Source organism: Loxodonta africana, chromosome 5, assembly GCF_030014295.1.
Source record: "Loxodonta africana isolate mLoxAfr1 chromosome 5, mLoxAfr1.hap2, whole genome shotgun sequence".
NCBI lineage: Eukaryota > Metazoa > Chordata > Mammalia > Proboscidea > Elephantidae > Loxodonta > Loxodonta africana.
This window is the reverse complement of record NC_087346.1, coordinates 152,631,631-152,656,274: the sequence shown is the minus strand read 5'-3', so window position 1 is coordinate 152,656,274 and position 24,644 is coordinate 152,631,631.

The following is a 24,644-nucleotide window of genomic DNA, read 5'->3' as shown; positions in this document are numbered from 1 at the left end:
GCAGGAACTGCCAGAAATTCAAGTTGGATTGAGAAGAGGACATGATGAGGATGTAGTGAAACCCATGTAAAATTGTTCACTGCAGATTAGTAAGTAAGCACAATTAAACTTGTGCATACATTGCTTACTGTAAGCTCTTGCATACCTTGTTGTTATTGTTAGGTGCCTTGGAGAGAGTTCTGACTCAAAGCTACTCTAGGTACAACAGAAAAAAAGCACTGCCTGGTCCTGTGCCATCCTCACAATCTTTGTTATGTTTGATCCCATTGTTGGCAGCTACTGTGTCAATCCATCTAGTTGAGGGTCTTCTTTTTTGCTTTACCAACATAATGTTCTTCTCCAGGGACTGGTCCATCCTGATAAAATGTCCAAAGTACTTAAGACAAAATCAGCCATCTTCTCTTCCAAGGCATATTCTAGTTGTACTTCTTTCAAGACAGATTTGTTCCTTCCTCTGGCAGCCCATGGTATATTCAATATTCTTCACCAACACCATAATTCAAAAGCAACAACTCTTCTTTGGTCTCCCTTATTCATTGTCCAGCTTTTGCATGCACATAAGGCAATTGAAAACACCATGGCTTGGGTCAGGCATACTTTAGTATTTAAAGTGGCATCTTTGCTTTTTAACACTTTAAAGAGGTCTTTGGCAGTAGATTTGCCCAAGGCAATACATTGTTTGATTTCTTGACAATTGTTTCCATGAGTGTTGATTGTGGATCCAAGTAAGATGAAATCCTTGACAACTTCAAACTTTTCTCTGTTTATCATGATGTTGCTTATTGGTCCAGTTGTGAGAATTTTTTTTTTTTTTTTTTTTATGTTGAGGTGTAATCAGTACTGAAGGTTGCGGTCTTTGATCTTTATCAGTAAGTGCCTCAAGTCCTCTTCACGTTCAACAAGCAAGGCAGTCTCACTTGCATATTACAAGTTGTTAATAAGTCTTCCTCCAATCCTGATGTCACGTTCTTCATATAGTCCAGGTTCTCGGGTTATTCACTCAGCGTACAGATTGAATGAGTATGGTGAAGGGTACAACGCTGATGCACACATTTTCTGACTTGAAACAATGCAGAACTCCTTTTTCTCAACTCCCTGTTGTACATGTTCGCATGAACACAATTAAGTGTTCTGGAATTCCCATTTTTCACAATGTTATCTATAATTTGTTATGATCAACACAGTCGAATGCCTTTGCGTAGTCAATAAAACACAGGTAAAACTTCTTTTCTTGTATTCTCTACTTTCCAAAATACATCTGACACCAGCAATGATATCCCTAGTTCCACGTCTTCTTCGGAATCTGTCTTGAATTTCTGGCAGCTCCCTGTTCATGTACTGTTGCAACCACTTTTGAATGATTTTCAGCATAATTTTACTTGCATATGATATTACTGATATTGTTTGATAATTTCTACATTCTGTTGGATCTCTTTTTTTTTGGAATGGTTATGTATATGGATCTCTTCCTGTTGGTTGGCCAGGCAGCTCTCTACCAAATGTCTTGACATAGACAAATGATTACCTTCAGTGCTGCATTTGTTTGCTGAAACATCTCAGTTGATATTCAGTCAATCACTGGAGCTTTGTTTTTTGCCAGTGCTTTCAGTGCAGCTTGGACTTCTTCCTTCAGTACCATCAGTTCTTGATCGTACGATCAATCGGCTGAACGTCAACCAATTCTTTTTCGTACAGTGACTCTGTGTATGCCTTCCATCTTCTTTTGATGCTTTCTGCTTAGTTCAATATTGTCCCCATAGAATTATTCAATATTGCAACTCGAGGCTTGATTTTTTTCTTCAGTTATTTCAGTCTGAGAAATTCTGAGCATGTTCCCCCTTTGGTTTGTTAACGCCATGTCTTTGCACATTTCATTGTAATACTTTGTCTTTTCCAGTCACCCTTTGAAATCTTCTGTTCAGCTCTTTTACTTCATCATTTCTTCTTTTTGCTTTTGCTACCCTACATTCGAGAGCAACTTTCAGAGTCTCTTGTTGTATCCCATTTTTTTTTTCTTTCCTGTCTGTTTTTTCTTGTCTTGCTTTTTTCATGTATGATGTCCTTGATGTCATTCCACAATTCATCTGATCTTTGGTCATTAGTGTTCAATGTGTCAAATCTATTCTTGAAATGATCTCTAGATTTAGGTGGGATGTGCTCAAGGTCATATTTTGGCTCTTGTGGACTCACTCTAATTTTCTTCAGCTTCAACTTGAACTTGCATAGGAGCAATTGATGGTCTCTTCAGTAGTCAGCCCCTAACCTTATTCTGACTGATGATACTGAGCTTCTCCGTAGTCTCTTTCCACAGATGTAGTCTATTTGATTCATGTGTAGTCCATCTGGTGAGGTCTGTTTGTATAGTCACCATTTATATTGTGAAAAAAGGTATTTGCAACGAAAATGTTGGTCTTGTAAAATTCTATCATGTGATCTCTGGCGTCGTTTCTATTACGAAGGCCATATTTTCCAATCACTGATTCTTCTTTGTTTCCTCTTTTACATTCCAATCACCAGTAATTATCAATACATCTTGATTGCACGTTTGATCAATTTTAGACTTCAGAAGTTGGTAAAATTCTTCAGTTTCTTCATCTTTGGCCTCAGTGGTTGGTGCTTAAATTTGATCTGACCCTGGCAATAGCTACTATGTAAAAAATAAATCAAGAAAGGAAGATGGAGGGTTAGAAAATAATTTTCTAAGAAGGTGACACTTCAGCAACATCTTGAAGAAGGTGAAGAAGGGTGACATGGGGGTCCGGAGTCATTTCCTAGTACCTAGGATGGTATAAAAGTAGCTCAGGTGGCACAGTGGTTAAGCACTCAGATACTAACCAAAAGATTGTTGGTTCAAACCTACCAGCTGCTCTGTGGCATAATGATGTTGCAGTTTGCTTCCTTCAAGATTTACAGCCTTGGAAACCCTGTGGGGCAGTTCTACTCTGTCCTATAGGCTGCTATGAGTCAGAACTGACTCAAGGACAATGGATTTTTTTGTTATTATGTATAAAAAATGCCAAGCATGGTATACATTTGCAATAGCAGTCTACTTGGAGTCCTACAAGTAGCTCTCATAATAAGTGGCTATGAGACTTTCTCAAGCCCCTTTCTGTCTCTTATTCTCACTTTCTTCCTCTGTAAAAAAACGGGGTTGACCTTCACTGGTTCTCAACCAATGGTATCGTTACCTCCTTTGGGGCATATGGAAATTAGGGGGATTTTTTTGGTTGTCACAATGATTGGGTGGATACTTCTGGCACTTATAGTAGGTGGGATCCAAAGAAAAGGAGCCTCTCCCAGTGCACAAGAAAATCCCAGCACAACAAAAATTAGTCCTGTTGATATACAAATGGAGCTTTTGTTGAGCACACAGGTTAAATGATTAGGAAGATCGGATCATTTGTCCTCCCAGGAATGCAAGATTGAGGAGGCAGAGAGAGTTATGCTATGCTAGTGGAGCTTTCCCCACATGAAAAGAAACATCGTAAGTCCTCCTTCACAGCAAATATAAGTTGTTGTTGTTAGTTGCTCTCGAGTCAGCTACTACTTGTGGCAACCTTATGAATAACAGAAGAAAATGTTGTGGGTCTTACATCATCTTCACGTCTGAGTCTATTGTTGAGGCTATTGTATCAATCCATCTCATGGGGGGTTTTCCTCATTTTTGCTGACCCTCTACCAACTGTGATGTCCTTTTCTAGTGACTGGTCTTTCCCAAGGACATGTTCATAGTAAGCAAGCTCAAGTCTCCCCATCCGTGCTTAGGAGGAGCATCCTGGTTATATTTCTTCTAAGCCTGATTTGTTCGTTCTCTGGCAGTCTGTGGTATATTAAATATTCTTCACCAAAACCACAATTCTAATGTCTTGATTCATCTTTTGTCTCCCTTTGTCATTGTCCAGACTTTGCATGTATACGAGGTGATTGAAAAGATCATGTCTTGGGTCAGGTACATCTTAGTCATGAAAGTGACGTCTTTCTTTTGAAAAATGAAAACTTTGAAAAAGTTTTTTTTGCAGCAAATTTGCCTAATGAAATATTTCGTTTAACTTCTTTACTGCTGCTTCTACGGATGTTGATTGTTGACCCAATTAGAATGAAATCATTGATGAGTTCAATTTCTTCTTCATTTATCATGATGTTTTTTAATCAGTCCACAATATGCATATGAGATTACGCATTTCTCCACAAGTTTACCAACAATGGACAGGGTTAATCTTGAAATTTTTTTGCCAATTCTAGGACTTCAAAAATTATATGTCCTTATTATTTTGGTTTGTTATTACATCTTTGAACATATGTTTTAATTCCATATTCACCATGTTTTTCCTTTTCTATCCTTTGCCCACTTTTCTTCAGGTTTTTTGTTTTTTGTGTTACGTATTGATTTGCAGGAGTTCTTTATCTACTATGCAAGTCAAAAATATTTTCTCCCAGTTGGATGCTGGATTCACATACTTTAATCTTAACATCTTTATCTTAAATTATCAAAAATTCCAATTATGGATTTTGCATTTTCATAAGAAAGGCTTTCCTATTCCAAGATTATAATGATATTCCTCTATTTTGTGACACTTTGATAGCATCTTTTTACTTAGGTACTTATTTCCTCTGTAATTATTTTTGTTTCTGATATTGAAGGAACAACTTTATTATCATTATTTCCTAAATACTTATCTAATTGTCACATGTTTGTTATTTTCTACTTTCCCCATTGGTTGGAAAATACACCCTTACTATGTACTAAACCCTGCACTTTCTAGTCTGTCCCATTGCCCTATTTGCCTATTCTTGAATTAATTCTTGAATTACTAACACATTAACAAATTGTTAAAGTGTTACAGTACATCCGCCTCCATTTTTCTCTTTTGATCATAGTATTGTTGCAGGTACTGGTTTAGATTTTCTGTAGACAATCTCATATTACAAGTCTGTCTCTTTGCTTCCTTGTGCTATCATTGAACTTATTCTCATACCCCTCATATTGCCTATGGGTAAAAGTGCTATGGGCTTGAGTGTACTGTGCAACCGTAACTGAACACGGTTTACTGTCCTGTCCTATTAGCCTATCGAAATAAGAGGGACACCATACCACCAGTTGCAACGGAAATGTAAAGTAGCAATTTATTGTTTGAGCAAACAAGGAGCAACGTGAGGTCTAGTGGTCAAAAGACCACGTGCTCCCCATCTGAGGGGGTTGGTTGGGGAGCTTTTTATTTCCAGCGGCATCTGGGGGTTGGGCTTGGTGCCCAAAACTCTCCAACCCTAGCCCTCCCATGTCCATATTTAGAGGTACAGATGCTGAATCATGTTGGTGATGCTCAGGTCCAAGGACAGATCGAGGAAACAGCTCTTCAGGTCCTGCGCATGCGTCCAAATCCTGGTTCGCGCATGCGTGGAGTTCTGGCAAATGCAAACTGCAGTTTGGGCCACAATGTAGCTGGGCGAAACCGCAGTTAGTGGAGGTTTGGTGGGCTGCAAGGACCGGGAAGGGGGACCGCGGCAGAGTGGGGGATGTCTCTGAGGAGGCTTCACAACGTTTTGGGCAAGAATACTTCACAGTGAGCTTGATATTGCACAACTCCAGTAGGAATACAATGCCTTATTGTGCCACTATGACTGGTGCTAAAATTTGTCAGTGGCTTACTGTGGGATGGCTTGATTTCATCATGCTAATATCTTTATAGGTCCTTGGGTGGTGTAAACGCTGTGTACTCAACTGCTAACCTACAGGTTGGTGGTTCGAAGCCACCCACTGGCACTGAGAAAGAAAGACTTAGCAATATTCACTAACTGTTCATGCATCAGTGTCCCTGGGTGGTGCAAATGGTTAAAGATCGATGATTCAAGTCTGCTAAGAGTGCTCACAAAAGAAGGTCCTGATGACCTACGTTTGAAATCAGCCGTTGAAAACCCTGTGGAGGGCAGGTCTACTCTGACACACATGGTGTCACCATGAGTTGGAGTCCAGTGGCGGGCAACTGATTGGTTCATGCATCGATGGTCATTGCCTGAGCCAATGGTTATTAAATTAGTTGTAAAAGAGAGATTTTCCAATTCCATGATTCCTTCCATATTTACTAACTGGAATGCTTCTGTAAATAAGGAATTACCCTCATAACCTAGGGCTATTTGATCTATTTGTTTAATTGTCCAACTCTGCGTATGTATGAGGTGACTGAAGATACTATGACTTGGGTTATGTGTGTCATAGTCCTCAAACTGACATCTTTGTTTTAAAGATCTGTTATTATGTATGCAACTATGTGAGACTGTTATTTCTTCTTAGAAAATTATTTTTCAAAATATCCCTTGTCTTGGAGACCACTTTAACTGATATTAATATAGCTACTCCAGTTGTCCTTTGATTAATGTTTGCAAAGTATATCTTTTTCCAGTCTTTTACTTCTAAATTTTGGCTTTATATTTAAAGTGCATTAATTGCAGACAGCATGTCCTTGGGTCTTGCTTTTAATCCAGTCTGATAACTTCTGTTTTTAATTGTAGTGCTTAGAATATTTACATCTAATATAATAATTTATATGGTCAGGTTTATGTCTACCATCTTGCTATTTACTTTCTATTTATCCTGTCTGTTCTTTGTTTCCTCCTCATCTCCATTTTTCATGCCTTCTTTTGGAATAACTACCGCGCAAGTATTCTATTTATCTCCTCTATTGACTTACTGAGTGTATCTCTTTGCTTATTTTAATTGATGTAGGATTTACAACTTGCACTTTTAGTTTATCATAGTCATCCTCAAATAAAGTTATGCTACTTTATGAATAATATAAGGACCTTACAACATTGTACTTTCGATTCTCCACCTCTGTTCATTGTGCTATTGTGTTCAGATGTTACATGTGTCATAAACTCTACAATCATCATTATTATATTTACTTTAAACAATCAATTATCTTTTAAGAACATCTGAAAATGAGAAAAGTCATATTTCATATTATGTTGTTGTTGCTGTTAGGTGCAGGTGCCATGGAGTTGGCTCTGACTCATAAGGACCCTATGCATAACAGAACAGAACAATGCTTGATCCAGTGCCATCCTCACAATCATTGCTATGTTTGAGACCATTGTTGCAGCCACTGTGTCAGTCCATTTTGTTGAAGACCTTCCTCTTTTTCACTGACCCTCTAAAAACATGATGTCCTTTTCTGGAAACCGGTCCCTCCTGATAGTGTGTCCAAAGTAAGCAAGACGAAGTCTCAACATCCTAGCTTCTAGGGAGCATTTTGGCTGTACTTCCTCTAACACAGATTTGTTTGTTCTTCTGGCTGTCCAGGTGTATTCAATATTCTTCATCGACACCAAAATTCAAGTGTGTCAATTCTTCTTCAGTCTCGCTTTCATTATCCAGCTTTCACATGCATAAGAGGTGATTGGAAACACCATGACTTGGGTCGGGCAAACCTGAGTCCTCAAAGCTACATCTTTGCTTTTTAACACTTTAAAGAGATCTTCTGCAGCAGATTTGTCCGGTGCAATACATCTTTTGATTTCTCGACTGCGGCTTCCATGGGCATTGATTGTTGTACAAGAATTGTGAAATCCTTGACAACTTTGATTTCTTTGTCATTTATCATGATGTTGTTTACTGGTCCAGTTGTGAGGATTTTTGTTTTCTTTATGTTGAGGTGTAATCCATACTGAAGGCTTGGTCTTTGATCTTCATCAGTAAGCGCTTCAAGTCCTCTTCACTCTCAGCAAGCAAAGTTGTGTCATCTGCGTATTGCAGGTTATTTATGAGTCTCCAATCCTGATGACAGTTTTCGTCTTTGTATAGTCCACCTTTTCAGATTATATGCTCAGTTTGAATAAGTATGCTGAAAGGATACAACCCTGCTGCACATCTTTTCTGATTTTATATCATGCAGTACCCTCTTGTGCTGTTCAAACGACTACTTCTTGGTCTATGTATATCAGATGTTAGAACTACTGGAGTTATTCATTTGTTTGTGAAGATTTGAGTTCCCATTTTGCATCATTATCTTTCACCTGAAGAACTTTCTCTGACATTTCTTACAGCACAGATTGGAAGGTGACAAATACTTTCAACTATTGTTTTCTGAAAATTCTTTGTTTTGCTTTCATTTTTAAAGATATTTTCACTGAGTATAGAATTCTTTATGGATAGACTTTTTTTTTTCTTTCCACAATTTCTGGATCTCATTTCAGGTTAGCGGGCTTTACATTGTTTCTGAAGAGACATCTATAGTAATTTCTATCCTTTTTCTCAAAATATAATGTGAGTTTTCCTCTGGCTAATTTTAAGGTTTTCATTTTATCACAAATTCATAGCACTTTGATTAAGCTGTGTTTTCATATAGTTCTTTTCTTTTTTTCTGTTTAAGGTTTGTGTGTTTCTTGGCTCTGTAGGTTTATAGCTTAAATTAAATTTGGAAAACTTTTGGGTATTATTTCTTCAAATGTTTTTGGACCCTCCTCATCCACTTCTTCTGGGGTCCAATAAATCACGTTAAACCACAGTTCACTAAGGGACTGTCCATTTTTGTTTTCTTTTGTTGCTTTGGTTTGATAATTATTTGATATTTCTTCAAATTCACTGATCTTTTCTTAAGTGTCTAATTTTCTCTTAATCCCGTCCAGTGACTTTTAAATTTTAGATACTGTATTTTATATATTCAGATGTTCTATTTCCTTATTTTTAAATTTCTGCACTTCTGTCATTGTATTCAAGTTTTTCTTTAATACTTAAGTGTATATATAATAACTATTTTAAAGTTCTTATTTGCTAATCCTGTAATCCTGTTCTTTCTGGGATTATTTCTATTGACCGACCTTTCTCTTGTTTATGGTTCTCATTTTCCTGCTTATTTGCATATTTAGTATTTTTTGAAAAGGATGCTGATCATAGTAAATTTTAAGTTAGTATGGGTCTGAGTTTTGTGGTCTTACTTTAAAGAACATTTAACTTTAATTTTGCAAGTAATTTTTAAATGTCATTAGGGAGAATTTAGACTAGCCTTTATTTTAGAGTTAGCTTAGCCCCATTATGAACTCAGGTAAGGGGCCCTGGTGGTGCAGTGGTTAAGCATTTGGCTGCTAACCAAAAGGTTGGTAGTTCCAATCAGTCAGTCAATTTGCAGGAGAAAGATGTGGCTGTCCACTTCGGTAAAGATTTACAGCCTTGGAAACCCTATAAGGCAGTTCTATCCTGTTCTATAGGGTTGCTCTGAGTCAGAATTGACTCCGCAGGAGAGAGCACTAGTGCATGAAGGAGTTCTGGTGGCATAATGGTTAAGAGCTCAGCTGCTAATTGAAAGTTTGGCAATTTGAACCCACCCAGCCTCTCCATGGGAGAGAAGACCTCGTAGTCTGCTCCCTTAAAGATTATAGCCTAGAAAACCCTATGGGGCTGTCTACAGGAGATTGCTATGAGCTGAAATCGACATAATGATACCTAACAATAAAAACAACTAATGCATGCTCCTTCTGGTGTCTATATAGAGTACTTCGGGTTTTCAGAAAGGTCCCTTCTCTTTGGTAGGCCAAAACTCAACATCTTTCAACCTCATATAAGCTCATGCTTACAAAATCCCTGTAGTTTTCCACCCAGCTTTGTGGCTTTTCATTCTACACATGTACAGGTCCATGAAAGGGACTACTCTGCAGTGTTCTAGAATTCTCTCTCTGGCCAATCTTTCCTTTCCAGTACTCTGCCTTGCAAATTAGAACTGCTAAACCATTCAGAACTTTGATCCTTGTCTTCCCAATTTCCAAGGCTGCTGTGCTTCAACACCCTCCTTGCTGAGCTGCTCTCTGGAATGTGCCTCCAGGAGAAAGATGAGGTGATTATAGGGATCACCTCGTTTATTTCCTTCTCTCATGCATTATACCTTTCTATTCCTATTGTCTAAAGCCTGAAAACCACTGTTGCATGTATTACAGTCAGTTTTCTAAGTTCATGGTAAGAGAAAAACACTGGTACATTTTACTCCAGCATGACTGAAAGCAGAGACTCTTTGGCAACAATTTAAGTGTTCTTCTTTTATTATTTCTTTGACCATTTCTGTAAGGAGTTAGCATAAACCATTTTTTAGCTTTTCTCTTATCTCCTTCCATATTTAAAGCCTAAACAAACAAACAAACCTGTTGCCGTGGAGTAGATTCCAAGTCATGATGACCCCGTGTGCTACAGAGTAGAACTGCTCCGTAGGGTTTTCTTGGCTGTAATCTTTAGTGAAGCAGTTCCCTGGGAATTTCCTCAAGATTATCTCCATCTTTAGGAGTGAAATGGTATGCCGTTGTGGTTTTCATTTACATCTCTCTGACGGCTAATGAGGTTGAACATGTTTACATGTGTTGGTGGCCATTTGAATGTCCTCTTTGGTGAAATGTCTATTCAAGTCCTTTGCCCAATTTATGATTGGGTTATGAATTTTTGTTAATATTTAGAACCTTACTTGAAAGTCTTACTAATATGGTCTAAACATGTGACTCATGGAATGTATTGAGATTTTCTTTTGTGGAGAAAATATATTGAAATTTTGTATAAATGTATTTGAGAAGAGTGTATATTAAATAATAAGAATAGATACCAAGTTCCAAAGGCATATATTAAATTCAGATTAACTGTGGCATTGAAGTCTTCTATATCCTTCCTTAAGGGTCCCTGGGTGACACAAATAGCTAAGCATTTGACTACTAGCTGGAAGGTTGGTGGTTTGAACTCAACCAGAGGATCCTTGTAAGACAGACCTGGGAATCTGCTGCCGGAAGGTCACAACCTTGAAAACCCTGACCCTATGGAGCTCAGTTATATTCTGCACACATGGGTCACTATGAGTTGGAATTGACTCAATGGCAACTAACAAAAACTGTCCATGCTTAATATTTAACCACTTGATCTGTTGGTACCTGAAAAGTATGTTATAATATTCTTTTATGTCCGAGTTCACAAATCTTCATATTTTATCAATTTCTGCTTTGTATATTTCAAAGCTGTGTAGCTTATTGAACAGTGATCTGTGGCTATTATATTGTGTCCTATATATATTATCTTGTCTTTCTCCTCTGTTCCCTTTGAAGCCCCATGATGACAACAGCTATGTCTGTCTTGTTCACCAGGCATGCAGAGATCCTTGAGGGTCTCTGCTTTAGAAGAACTACTCAATAAACATTTGTTGACTTAAGGAAGAAAACAGAGGTCAAAAACAGAGGTCAACAAGCTCCTACCTCACTCAGTTAGGTCTATAGAAGTGCGCCTTAGAAGGTGCAAAGGAATATAGCTAGTGACATCGAGAAACTCTACATGCCCCTGATGCAGTGCCTGAAACAGAAGACTTGTTCCATAAATGTTTGCTTAATAAATGAATGATCAATAAGCAGGGAGGTGGAGAGATGAGTCCAAGAGTCTGTTAGGAATGTGAACTTCACTGAAGGGAAAGGTGGCTTGGTGATATGGAGGTGTGTCTGCATTCCGAACCCTGCATGGATGTTTGTGTTATTATCAAATTGATATGCTTCAGGATTTTTATGTCTGGTGTTGAATTAGTTTCTATTGCTGCTTAAACAGATCACCACAAACTTAGTGGCTTCAAAGAACACATATTTATTAGCTTAGAGTTCTAGAGGTAAATGGGTCTTCAACAATGGGCTCAAGCATAACAATGATTGTGAGGATGGCACAGGGCTGGGCGGTGTTCCGTTTTGCTGTAAATAGGGTCACTATGAGTTGGAACTGTCTTAACGGCACCTAACAACAACAACATATTGTGATATTTTGTTATGACAGCCCTAGGGGACCAAGACACACAAATTAAAATATGACATTGGTAGTGCCCTACAGTTATTTTTCCTGGATGGTCATGAGAATAAAATATATATTCAAGTATTTATCTTTTGAATGATATGAACAATGAAAATTGTTTTACCTAGTGGGAGACTAGTCATAATGGAAGTGTTTTTCTATAGGGCTAAACATTTAACAGCACTCTCTCGCTTCACCCTCTCATGGTGTGTTGCTTTTGTCTCTAATATTGAAATGGACTTACAAAGTTTGGGTCTATGTTCTAGGCCCAGGAAAGGAAAAGAGAAGGTTTAATTTAGAATTTGCACCTGTAACTTTGGATTATATCCTATTGGTCAAAATCTCTTCACCTGACTAGAACAGCTGGCAAAGGAAGCTGTGTGATGTGGTTTCCAGCTGGGTAGTCATGTTCAGATGTAAAATCTGGGGCTTCGATTACAAAGCAAGCAAAAATGGAGCATGGGCATTGAGAACCATTGCTAGTCTCTGCCACAGAAACAGACCTGCTTTGAATCTATAAAATCAATTTTTAAAAAAGAGGCAGTAAGTCATATACTTTGAGTACTACAGTGCAGGAGGCATTGTTCTGTTGCTGCTGTTGTCGTTGGTTGCCATTGAGTAGGTGACTGATGTATAACAGCACAAAACATTACTAGATTCTGTGTGATCTTCATGATTGTTGTAGATTGAATTATGCCCCCCCCCCAAAATGTGTGCCAGCTTGGCTAAACCATGATTCCCAGTATTGTGTGGTTGTCCTCTATTTTGCGATCTTATGTAGTTATCCTTTGTATTGTAAATCCTAACCTTTTATGATGTTAATAAGGCATGATTAGAGGCAGTTATGTCAGTGAAGCAAGGCAGGATCTACAGGATTAGGTTGTTTCTTTAGTCAGTCTCTTTTGAGAGAAAAGCAAGAATCTCTTTTGAGATAAAAGAGAGAAGCAAGCAGAGAGGAGAGGGACCTCCTACCACAAAAAAAGAAGAGTTGGGAGCGGAGTATGTCCTTCGGACCCAGAGTCCGTGCACTGAGAAACTCCTAGACCGGGTGAAGATTGATAGCAAGGACCTATCCCCAGAGCTGACAGAGAGAGAAAGCCTTCCCTTGTTGCTGGTGCCCTTAATTCCAACTTCTAGCCTCCTAAACTGTGAGAGAGTAGATTTCTGTTGTTAAAGCCATCCACTTAATGGTATTTCTGTTATAGGAACACTGACACCACTGATATGTTTGAGTCCTTTGTTGGGGCCATTGTGTTAATCCGTCTCATTGAGAATTTCCTTCATTTATGCTGACTCTCTGCCTTACCAAACATGATGTCCTTGACTTTGTTCTTCACTACTAGTCAACCTGTTGCTCATTCTGACTCATGGTAATCCCATGTGTTGCAGGAGTAGAACTGTTCCATAGAGTTTCATGGCTGTGACCTTTCTGAAGCAGATTACCAGGCCTTTCTTCTGAGGTGCCTCTGAGTGGGTTCAAACTATCAACCTTTTAGTTAGTAGCCAAGTGCTTAATTGTTTGGACCACCCAGAAAAGCTGACATTGTTCTAGGGGCAAGGTATTTTATCTAGAGACTATATTATAAATGGAAAAAATTGCCCATTTGTTTTCTTCCTTCCTTGTCCCTTCTTTCCTCCCTCCCTCCCTATCTCCTTTCCTTTCGTTCTTAAGCATTATGCCCGAAGATTTGGGGGTGGTGGGAGCCAGAGATGAGAGATGGTAAAAGAAATAAGAAAAAAAAAAAAAATCCCTTCCTCCATGTAGCTAAACATCTAGGTATCATGGTGGTTCTCAACCTTGGCTGGATATTAGATTCACATGGAGAATTGAAAAAAAAATTGAGATGCCTAAGCTGTACCTAGGAGCCCTGGTGCACAGTGGTTAAGATCTCAGGCTGCTAACCAAGAGGCCGGCAGTTCAAATCCACCAGCCTCCTTGGAAACCCTATGGGGCAGTTCTACTCTGTCCTACAGGGTCACTATGAGTCAGAACTGACTCGATGGCAATGGGTTGGGTTTGGTTTTTAAGCTGTGCCTAAAGGAACTGCATGAGACTCCGGGAGTGAGATCCAGGGCTCAGAGTGTTTTACCCTCCCTGTGCGATGCTTGCTTATAATCACGCTGAGAATCACTGGCACAGAGACCAGTTTGTCTCCCTGCAAAAATGCTGACACCTTCCCATCTCTTCTCCACATTAAAGCTACAGCTCTCAAGATGTCACACCAGTTGAAACTCTACAGCGGTTTTCTCTTGCTCTTTAAATAAAACCAAAATCCATGAGATGGCTATTAGTCCTGCATGATTGGGCCCTTGCCTCCATTTCCAGGCTTGCTGTACACAGGGTTCCCCTTGGGCTCTCCACTGCCAGCCTACTGGCCTATTTTCAGCTCCTTCAATGGTCATGGAAACCCTGGTTGCATAGTAGGTAAGAGCTACAGCTGCTAACCAAAATGTCAGCAGTTCAAATCCACCAGGCGCTCCTTGGAAACTGTATGGGGCAATTCTACTCTGTCTTGTAGGGTCGCTTTGAGTTGGAATCAACTCGACTGCAATGGGTTTTTTTTTTTTTTTTTTTGTGGTTCAATGTTCATTTCATCCTTCAGGCTCTTGCCACAAGCTCCCACCCTACCACCAACTTACCTCCACCCAGGTAACTCCTGTTCATTCGTTGCACCTTCCATTGAATGTCACTTTCTCAGAGAAGTCTTTCCTTAACCACTATATGGCCTAGATCAGTTGCCTTGTTACAGTCCCTCATAGCACCCTGAACTTTCTTTGCACGGCATCTGTGACAGTTTTCAGTTACATATTTAGTTGCTAACAGACAACGTAAAGTCTATGAAGGCAGAAATCATTTTCATTTTGCTCATTATTAAACCTTAAGTACCATGGAAGGTCAGTTTTACTTGTTGTGGTCAGCAGTCTTTGAGTCAGCTCCCAATTCATGGTGACCCCATGCACAATGGAAAAAATGCTGCCTGGTCCTGCGCCAGCCACATCCATGATCAGTTGTGGATCAAACCATTGTGATCCATATGATTTTCACTGGCTGATTTTCAGAAGTAGATGGCCAGTCCTTTTTTCCTAGTCTGTCTTAGTCTTGAGATTCTTCTGAAACTTGTTTGGCATCATAGCAACATGCAAGCCTTTACTGCACTTGAGGTTCATTGGCCAGGAATTGAACCTGGGTCTCCTACATGGCAGGTGAAAATCTACAGTTGAAACGCTAATGCCCTTGACTCTTACTTGTTGTTAGGTGTGATCGAGTTGGTTCCAACTCATAGTGACCCTATGTAAAACAGAATGAAACACTGCACGGTCCTGTGCCATTCCCACAATTGTTGTTATGTTTGAGCCCATTGTTGCAGCCACTGTGTCAGTCCATCTCATTGAGAGTCTCCCTCTTTTTTCGTTGACCCTCTACTTTGCCAAGCATAATGTCCTTCTCCAGGGACTGATCCCTCCTGATTATATGTGCAAAGTACATGAGACATAGTCTCACCATCCTTGCTTCTAAGGAGCATTGTGGTTGTACTTCTTCCGAGACAGATTTGCTCATTCTTTTGGCAGTCTCTGGTATTTTCAGTATTCTTCACCAACACCACAATTCAAAGGCATCAATTCTTCTTCAGCCTTGTTTATTCATTGTCCAGCTTTCACATGAATTCAAGGTGACTGAAAACACCATGGCTTGGGTCAGGCACACCTTGGTCTTCAAGGTGACATCTTTGCTTTTCAACACTTTAAAGAAATCTTTTGCAGCAGATTTGTCCAATGCAATGCACCTTTTGATTTCTTGACTGCTGCTTCCATGGGTGCTGATTGTGGATCCAGGTAAAATGAAATCCTAGACCACTGCAGTCTTTTCTCCATTTGACTCTTACTTAGTAAGCCTTAATTTTATTTCTTGAATAAATGAAGTAGGCAAGAAGCTGATGTTAGAAGTTCTAGTAGTGTGGTGGCCCAATTGAGGAGTGATGTAGATAACATTACAATTGAGAGAGATGCAGGCACTGGAGCTGAATGTATGGTATCAAGCCTGGGTAACTCAATGAATGGTTGTGTCATTACCAGAAATTGGGATGTCAGGAAAAGTAATTGTCATGTAACCAACTTGTACAATGGTTACTTCACTGGAAAATCAGCAGTTTAATTGCTACCTCATTCAAAACAAATCTATAAGACAGAGAAGAAGAAGTAAACAAGAACAGTAATTGGAAATGTAAGAATAATGTGGAATTCTAATATAAAATATAATAGTTTCCAGTATTTCTTGGTACCTAGGAATGAGACAAAGGAACCAAGGGAAGTCTTGGGAAAGCTAAACCTCTTTGTCAGACATATTGGAGTCTCTGGGTAGTGCAGGTGTTTAATGTGCTTGATTGCTAATGGAAGGTTGGAGTTTTAAGTCTGCCCAGAGACACTCCAGAAGAAAATCCTACTGATTTACTTCTAAAAAATCAGCCACTGAAAATTCTATGGAGCACAGCTCTACTCTGATCCACATGGGGTCACCATGAGTTAAAACTGACTCTCTAGCAACAGGTATTTTGGATCAGACACATTGCATGACTGGATTTATCTTGCCAGTCTTCTACCCAGGATGATGCAGGCTTGTGTGTGGTGTGTGGTAGCCTCCTGCTAAATTCTCTGAGAAGCCTGGACAGAGTCTCCCCTCCATCCCCCACCTCTGTCTTTAGTGTCACCTACCCTTGCTTGAAGAAGCCCTGGTGGTGCAGTGGATAAGCGCTTGGCTGCTAAGTGAAAGTTGGGCAGTTCAAACCCGTCAGCTGCTCGTCAGGAGAAAGATGTGGCAGTCTACTTCCCTAAAGCCTTGGAAACCCTCTGGGGCAGGTATATTCTGTCCTGTAGACCCTCAAAGAGATGGGTTGACACAGTCATTGCAATGATGGGCTCAAACGTAACAATGATTCTTAGAATGGTACTGGCCTGGGCAGTGTTTTGCTCTGATGTATATAGGGTCACTGTGAGTCGGAACTGACTCGACGGCACCTAACGACAACACAGAGTCTCTGTGTGTTAGAATCTACTTGACAATAATGGGTTTTAGGGGCCCTTGCGTGCTGTCCCCCAGGAAGAAACCCAGAAAAGGGGAAATAAGGACATATACTTTCACTTTTGACTTTCTCCCTGTCTCTCCCATATACTTCTTCCCACGGCACCCTCATGTCACATCTGTTATGATAAAATAGCTTCTCTCTGCTGTTGATCTTGTAGATAGAATTCCCTCTTCTACAGCTGGAGAACACTATACAAATGCATTCTTTGGGCTTGGTTGTTAATAGGCCAAGGGAAGGAAAACAATGATTTGGAAAACTCCCTCTCAAGGCCATAGTCTAACTTGCAGTGGTCTTCATGCCCAATCCTATTCTTACAAATCAAAAGCTATATATCAACTTGCTCCTTCTGCATTCTGTCTGTAATAAGTTCTCATTTTTTCCACAGGTAAATGCAAGTTAGCCAGGGCCAAGGTAATGCACATTGAACGGCAAAAGAATCAAAAGCCCATTAATCATGTAATGGTTCATATCTAGATCAACATTACAATTATTGAATAATTTCAGCTCCATGCTCTATGTGACCTGGTTTGGTTTTCAAGTACCCCAGTGCTAGTTTGGGACTTGGGTGTTTCTATGAGTGATAACTACCACTCATTTGTCACTTTGTTGTACTGTGGTGGCTTGCATGTTGCTGTGATGCTGGGAGATATGCCAACGGTATTTCAAATACCAGCAGGGCCACCCTTGGTGGACAGGTTTCAGTGGATCTTCCAGACTAAGACAGGCTAAGAAGAAGAAACTGGCAGTCTACTTCTAAAAAAAAAAAAAACAATCTGCCAGAGAAAACCATATGAATAGCCGTGGAACACTGACTGGTATAGTGTCTGGAAGATGAGCCCCTCAGTTTGGAAGGCATTAAAAATACGACCAGGGAAGAGCTGCCTCCTCAAAGTAGAGTCACCCTTAATGATGTAAACGGAGTCAAGCTTTAGGGATCTTCATTTGCTGATATAGCATGACTCAAAATGAGAAGAAACAGCTGTAAACATCCATTAATAATTGAAATGTGGAATGTATGAAGTATGAATCGAGAAAGTTGGAAGTTGTCAAAACAAAATGGAATGCATTAAGATCAATGTCCTAGGCATTAGTGAGCTAAAATGGCCTGGTATTGGTCTTTCTGAGTTGGACAGTCATATGGTCTACCATGCCTGGAATGAAAAATCAAAGAGGAAGGTGTCACATTCATTGCCAACAGAGCATTTGAAGATGTATCCTGAAGTACAGTGCTGAAAGATATAGGATAATATCCATACACCTACAAAGAAGACCAGATAATATGACTATTATTCAAATTTATGCACCAACCACTAATGCCAAAGATGAGTTGAAGATTTTTACCAACTTCCACAGTCTGAAGTTCATCAAACACACAATCAAGATATATACTAAAAAAATATATATATATATACTAGTGATTGGATATATACTAGTCATTGGAATATGAAAGTTGGAAACAAGGAAGGATTAAAACCCAAACTAAACCAAACCCATTGCTGTCAAGTTGATTCTGACTCATAGCAATCCTATAGGGCAGAATAGAACTTCCCCACAGGGCTTCCAAGGAGCAGCTGGTGAATTTGAACGGCCGATCTTTGGTTAGCAGCCTTAGCTCCTAACCACTGTGCCACCAGGGTCCTGGAAGAAGGATTAGTAGTTGGAAAATATGGTCTTGGTGACAGAAACAATGCCAGAGATCACATGATAGAATTTTGCAAGACCAACAACTTACTCATTGCAAACACATTTTTTCAACAACATAAATGGTGACTATACAAAAAAAAAAAATACACGTAGACCTCGCTGGATGAAATACACAGGAATCACATTGACTACACCTGTGGAAAGAGACAATGGAGAAGCTCAATATCATTAGTCAGAATAAGGCCAGGGGTCTACTGCAGAGCAAAGCATCAATCATCAATTGCTCACATGTAAATTAAGGGGAAACTGAAGAAAATGAAAACAAATCCAGAAGAGTCAAAGTACGACCTTGAGTATATTCCACCTGAATTTGGAGACCATCCAAGAATAGATGTGAGAGGTAGAGCCAACACTGTGCCTTAGACAGACGAATCATGCCACCTCTCTGCAGCATAGACCCATAAGACAGATATAAATGCCAATCCTGGAAGCCTAAGCATCAAAATAAGGGATGAAGAAATAGATTGGACACCAGATGGAAGAAGAAACTGAAGGAAAACATAGAATGAGGAGACATACAGAGTGGAGGTACCCTGCCAGCTAAGATCGCACAGGGTTGTCACCCTGGAACAGCGACCAATGACTCTGGACAGGGAGCACAGGATGCAATTTGAGAGAACTCCCAATAGGGGACAGAGCACTCAGTAACTAGAAAAACACAATTTCCCACACCTCATCCTTCTGCCCTATACACCACCTTCACCTCCTCCCAATGGGCCAGGTTGAGCCATCTTAGCTAGAGAGCTAGTGGTCAGCTGCCAGCCCAGGTCTGCCCCACCCCCAGCTGCCAATTAATCCCATGCCATTTTTTTTCCGTTTACTCTTTTTCTTTCATCCTCCCATCTAGCCTGTACCTCACCTCTACCCCTTCCCACTAGGCCAGTCAGTGCTGCCTTAGCTAGAGAGCTACCAGCCCTTCAGCAGCCTGGGTCTCCTCCACCCCCACCTGCTGGCTCCCACCACACCATTTTATTTAGTTAGTTTTAAAATTTTTATTTTATTTATTTTTTCCCTTTCCTCCCTCCCACCTAGCCCTGTACCCTCTTCTACTGTTCCCACCAAACCATGCTGAGCCACCTAGCTTAAGAGGCATAGGCCCACTGCTACCCTGGATCTGTCTGGCCCCACCGGACTGATCCCACTGTGCTATTCTTTTCTCTTTCTGCCTTTTCTTTCTCCCTTCGACCTCTACTTGTATACCACCTCTAGCCCTCTTGCCAAGCCTTGTGGCACCTCTGCAGGTAGAGAGCTACTGGTGGCCACCACCCTGAGTCCCACCTGCACCTACCCACCCAGCTGCACTGTTTTTTTATTTTATTTATTCATTTAGCTTTATTTCCTTCCCAACTAGCCCCACAAGCCACCTATCCTCCTCCCTCTGAGGTCATGCCACACTGCTGCAGCTAGAGAGCCACCGAGTCACAACTTTCTTCCTCCCACTTAACCCTGTATGCCACCTCTCACCCTTCTTGTTGGCCCCCAGGTCTGCCCTGCCACCACCTGCTGGCTACCCACTTTTTTATCTTCCTATCTCTTTTTCTTTTCTTTGTTCCCCATACCTTGGCCTGTACCTTATCCCCCCTTCCCAATGGCCCTCACTGGAGAGCTGTGGCAAGAGAGTCCCTGGCTTAGGCCCGCTGCCACACTGGGCTTACACCACCTCTCCCCTCTCACCACTTGACCAGCTGCTAAATGGAGGAAAGTGAGCCTGTACCACTCTCCGTTTCCAACACCCTTGCCTATCTGGCAAGGGGATGTCAATTCCCCCACACCGCTGGACCAACATCAAGAGGCAGACAGTGCCTGCCCAGTCTGCCCTCAGCCACTTTGCCAAATCAGTGTACAGTGAAGTGGTCTCGCCCTGCTTGCTGCTGCACTGATCACCCAGATAAGGTATTTAGAGACATCATGCCCAGAGATAAGCAAGCAGCAAAGTGTGTCTGGCCTGCCCACCATGACATTTCAAAACAAAGCAAAGAAGCAGGAAGAAACAAATGAACATAAACTCAATCAATAAATAAAATAATACTGTAATGTCTCAGAGATAGCAGATAATATCAAAACATATTTAAAAAGGACAGAATGGCTCCAGTAAGTGACCAAAATAAAGAATCAGATGACCTTCTGGTAGGAGAAAAGACAGTGAAACTACCGGATATGGATTCAAAAGATTACTGTTTCAGGCTGTCCAAGAGATTAGGAAAGAGATCAAGGAAAACACAGACAAAACCAATGAAAACATAGCCAAAATAAAGGATAACACAGAAAAAGCAATAGAAGAATTCAGAAAAATAATACAAGGACAAAATGTCAGAATAAGTAAACAATTAGGAATCAAACAAAAATAGCAAAAAGAAAAACAAAAGATAAACAACAAAATTTCAGAAATGGACAATTCAGTAGAAGGTTTTAGGAACAAAATTGAAACAATGGAAGACAGACTCAGCAAGATTGAAGAAAAATACCTGGAAGACACTTTGAGGAAAAAATCAGAGAAAAGAATGAAGAAAACCTAAGAATTCTGTGGGATACATTGAAAAGCAAAAATTTGCATGTGATCAGTTTCAGAACAGGTGGAGAAAATGGAAAACACAGAGAAGATGGTTGAAGATTTGCTGGCAGAAAACTTCCGAAATATCATGAAAGATGAAAAACTGACCATCCAGGAAGAACGAATTTTGTATAGGATAGACTCCAAAAGAAAGTCACCAAACCATATGATCATACTTGCCAAAACCAAAGACAAAGAAAGAATCCTGAGAGCAGCTAGAGAAAAATGAGAGGTTACTTACGAAGGGGAAAAGAAGCCTAAACTCTAATTACCCAGCAGAAACTATGCAGGCAAGAAGGCAATAGGATCACATATATAATACCTTGAAAGAAAAAAAAAGAAAAAAGCCAACTGAGAATAACATATCCTGCAAAACTCTCTCTCAAATATGGTGGTGAAATTAGGACATTTCCAGATAAACAGAAATTAAGGTAGTTTGTAAAAACAAAACCAAACTGACAGCAAATATTAAAGGGAGTCCTTTAGTTTGAGAACCAACAACATCAGACAACAACTGGAGTCTAGGACACAGGACAGCATAAGCCAGATACCAACTTAAGTAAAGAACTCTCAGTAATAAAACAAAGCTAAAATACTTAAAACAGGGATTGTTAAAATACTTAAAACAGGGGAACAGAGATGTCAATCTGTAAATGATGACAAGATCAAAACAATTAAAGGGGGAATAAACAAGGTAGTTTTAGAACTTTCAGATGGTGAAAAGCAGAGGCAATATGAAGTAATAATAGACTGGATTAAACTTAGGAAGATAAGGGTAAATTTCAAGGTAACCACAAAGAAATGAACAAACCTACTCTTCAGAATAAAAAAGAAGAAAAACAAAGTCTCGGTAAACACAAAATCTATAATAATGAAAGTAAAGAAAATCCACAAGCAAAAGGACCTCAGCACAGGAAGTAAGGGGAACAAAGAAAATGTCAGCACCACAAAAAGAAAAAAAAAAAAGCACAACAATATGACAGCAATAAACCCATACCTATCAATAATCACACTGAATGTTAATGGCCCAAATGCATCTGTAATGACAGAGAGAGAGGCAGAATGGATAAAAAGCATGACCCACTGATATGCTGTCTACAAGATACACACCTTAGAAACAAAGACAAATATATTAAAAATCAAAGGTTAGAAAAAAATATACAAACAGCAACCAAAAAAGGGCAAGTGCAGTAATTCTAATTAAAGATAAAATACACTTTAAGGTGAAATCAACAGTAAAAGTCAAGGAAGAACATTATATAATGATTATAGGGACAATCAATCAAGAACACGTAGCCTTAATAAATATCTATGCACCCAATGACAGGGCCCCAAAATACATAAAACAAACTCTGAGAGTACTGAAAAGAGAAATTGACAGTTCCACAATAATAGGAGTCTTCAACACACCACTCCTGGTAAAGGACAGAAAATCTAGAAAGAAACTCAACAAAGATACAGAAGATCTAAAGGCCGAAATCAACCAACTTGACCAACACCCCACTCAGCAACAGAAAAGTATACCTTTTTTTCTGACCCACTTGGAACATTCTCCAGAGTAGATCAAAGTGACCCTCAATAAATTCCAGACATTGAAATAATGCAAAACATTCTCTCTGATCACAATGCCATAAAAGCAGGAGTCAGTAACAGGAAGAGCAAAGAAAAAAAAAAAAAAATCAAATACACAGAAACTGAATAACACCTTACTTAAAACCTATTAGGTAATAGAATAAATCAAAGAGGGAATAAAAAAATTCATAAAATTAAATGAGAATGAAAACACATCATAGCAAAACCTTTGGGACACAGCAAAGGCAGTGCTCAGAGTTCAATTTGTAGCAATAAACACACACATCAAAAAAGAACAGGACAAAATCAAAACTTTAGTCCTACAACTTGAATAAATAGAAAAAGAACAGCAAAAGAAGCCCACAGCCACCAGAAGAAAGGAAATAATAAAAAATTAGAGGAGAAATAAATGAAATAGAGAAGAGAAAAACAATAGAAAGAATTAACAAGACCAAAAGTTCTTTCCTTGAAAAGACCAACAAAATTGACAAATTGTTGGCCAAAGTAACAAAAGAGTAACAGGACAGGAAGCAAATAACTCAAATAAGAAATTAGATGGGGAACATTACAATACACTCAACTGAAATAAAAAAGACCATAACAGAATACTATGAAAAATTGTACTCCAACAAATTTGAGTCTAGAGGAAATGGGCAAATTTCTAGAAACACAAGCACAAGCTGAAATAGAAAATCTGAACAGACCCGTAACAAGAGAAGAGATTGAAGACATAATAAAAAAAAAACTCCCAACAAAAAAAATCCCTGGCCTGGATGGCTTCACTGGAGAATTCTACCAAACGTTCAGAGAAAAGCTCACACGATATTACTCAAACTGTTTCAGAGCATAGAAAAGGAAATAATACTCCCAAACTCATTCTATGAAGCCTACATAACCCTGATATCAAAGCTAGGCAAAGACATAACATAAATAGAAATTTACAGACCAATATCATTCATGAATACAGATGCAAAAATTCTCAACAAAATTCTTGGCCAGTAGAACTCATCATCATATCAAAAAAAAAAAAAAAAATAGTATACCAGGACGGGTGGGATTCATATCAGTTTTGCAAGAATTGCTCAATATTAGAAAATCAATCAATGTAATACAACACATAAATAGAATAAAAGAAAAAAAATCACATGGTCATCTCAATTGACTCAGAAAAGTCATTTGATAAAGTCCAACACCAATTTCTGATAAAAACTCTCAGTAAGATAGGACTAGAAGGGAAATTCCTCAACATAATAAAGGGCCTCTGGTCTTCTGCTAACCAAAATGTCAGCAGTTCGAATATAGCAGCCACTCAGAAACCCTATAGGGCAGTTCTACTCTGTCGTATAGGGTCGCTATGAGTTGAAATCAACTCAGTAGCAACGGGCATGGTGTTTTTGGTACTAAACCAACAGGTAACATCATTCTCGATGGAAGAGGCTGAAAACATTCCGCCCTGAAAAGTGGAACAAGACAAGGATGCCCTTTATCACCCTTCCTATTTAATATTGTGCAGGAAGTCCTAGTGAGAGCAATAAGTAAGAAAAAGAAATAAAGAGCCTCCAAATTGGAAGGGAGGAAGTAAAGCTATCCCTCTTTGCAGATGATACGATCCTATACATAGAGAACTTTAAAGATTCCACAAGAAAACTACTGGAACTAATAGAAATATTCGGCAGAGCAGAAGGATACAAGATCAACATACAAAAATCAGTTGGAATCCTGTACACCAACAAAGAGAAATTTAAATAGGAAATCAAGAAAACCATACCACTTATAATTGCCCCTAAAAAGATAAAATACCCGAAAATACTTAGGAGTAAATCTAACCAGGGGTGTCAAAGACTTATACAAAGAAAACTACAAAACACAATTGCAAGAAACCAAAAGAGACCTACACAAATGGTAAAACATACCATGCTCTTGGATAGGAAGACTCAGCATTGTAAAAATG